Source organism: Theobroma umbraticum, unplaced genomic scaffold (assembly GCF_002168275.2).
Source record: "Theobroma umbraticum cultivar Fairchild unplaced genomic scaffold, ASM216827v3 scaffold_204.0, whole genome shotgun sequence".
Taxonomy (NCBI): Eukaryota; Viridiplantae; Streptophyta; class Magnoliopsida; order Malvales; family Malvaceae; genus Theobroma; species Theobroma umbraticum.
The window spans coordinates 5314681-5316607 of record NW_018397267.1 but is presented as its reverse complement, the minus strand read 5'-3'; the positions used below and the strand labels follow the sequence as shown (position 1 = coordinate 5316607).

Genomic DNA, 1927 nt, shown 5'->3' with positions numbered 1-1927 from the left:
TAAGATGAAAAAGAACAGATAACTACATTTTGGAGTTTCTTAAAAAATAAATAGCTCATAAGTTAATTTCAATATGTTAGAATCAGTTGTCAAGTCACATGTTTACATTGTATAAAGAATGCAAAGGATCTTTAGAATCTATTCATCTAAGATAGCAAACACATTGAAGTCGTCGATGTCCCTGAAATCAACCTTGGTTTTGAGCTTTCTTCACAAATAATTCATTGGTAATATTAACCATAAAATGAGCTGCCAATGTAATTAAGTTGCACTCAAATTATCAACCCTATTAGATTAGAGTGGAAAAAAATATTTTAGCAATTAAATTGAGGTATCCTAAATATATAACTATAGTAAAAATTTCTTCACTTATCACTAGCAAGTTGATTTTGAATTGAATGAACACTATAAAATTTAATACAATTTTGAAACATAAAAAGGAAAAAAATATATATATATAACCAGGGTTGTTGCAACCCCTCCTTATTGCATAATGAAAATGGGAATGAATGACTGTGGACTTTATATCTGGTTTACCAAGAACTCCGAAAGGTAATGATGGCATTTGGGTGACTGTTGATAGATTAACAAAGTCCACTCACTTCTTGGCTATTCGTACAAGAATGTCATTGGAAAAGTGAGCGGAGTTATATGTGGAGGAGATTGTGAGACTGCATGGGGTGCTAGTGTCTATTGTATTTGATAGAGATTCTCGATTTGTAGCAAAATTTTGGGAGAGTTTGCATAAAGCTTTGGGTACCAGATTTAATTTTAGCACTGTTTTTCATCCTTAAACAGATGGTCAGTTCGAGAGAACTAATCAAATTCTTGAGGACATGTTAGGAGCTTATGTCATGGATTTTGGAGGTTCTTGGGATTGACATTTGTCGTGCAAGAAATTTGCTTATAATGATAGCGATCTTTCTAGTATCCAAATGGCTCTATTCGAGGCATTGTATGGTAGGAAGTGTAGGTCACCTCTTTGTTGGGATGATGTGGGTGAAAGACAGTTATTGGGTCCAGATCTGATTCAACAATTAGTTGAAAAGGTTCAGTTGATCAGAGAACATCTTCGTACGGCTCAAAGTAGATAGAAAAGTTATGCAGATAGTAGAAGAAGGAAGTTAGAATTTGAGGTTAGAGATCATGTGTTCCATTGAGTTTCCCCTACTAGAGGAGTAATGCGATTTGGGATTCTAGGAAAACTTAGTCCTCATTATGTGGGTCTGTTTGAGATTTTGGAAAAGGTTGGTGATGTGGCCTATAAACTAGTGCTTCCACTTATTGTATCAGGAGTGCTTAATGTGCTTCATGTTTCCTTGTTGAGGAAATATGTTCCAGATCCCAGTTATGTGGTAAAGTTAGCTGCTTTAAGACTTAGAGAAGATTTGTTTTATGATGAGCATCCTATACATATTGTGGATTGGAAGGAGCAAGTTTTGAGAAGGTGGACTATTCCTTATGTTAAAGTGCAGTGGTCTAATCACATAGAACGGGAAATGACTTGGAATTTGGGAGAAAATATCAAAGAGAAATATCCTTACCTTTGTGAGGACCAAAGTAAGAGTTTCAAGGACTAAACTCCTTTTAAGGCAGGGAGGATGTAATAACCCACCCAAAAAAAAAAAGATAAAAAAATCACTTTATTTGATAATTACAAATATAATATTAGGATTATTAAAAAAAGAAGAAGCAAAGACCATTTTTAAAATAGAGTAAATATATTTTAGTTGGTGTCAGATTATATTATCACATTTAAAACTAAATTAATCAGTTTTACCTTATCATATTTTTAAAAGAAAAGTAATCAGTTTTATCTTAATACGTTTAAAAGAAAAGGTAAAAAAAAAACTCACGTCCGTTTATTTCATGAGACTCAAACAATAGGTAGTCAGAAGAGCTTAATACTAAGGAAGAAGAAAGATGA

General features: G+C 33.1%; 1 pseudogene; it reads left to right on the top strand.

Annotated features, from left to right (window-relative positions):
* The first annotated feature begins 935 nt into the window (after window positions 1–935).
* Window positions 936–1580, top strand: LOC110424393 (uncharacterized; annotated as a pseudogene).
* Window positions 1581–1927: the final 347 nt, after the last annotated feature.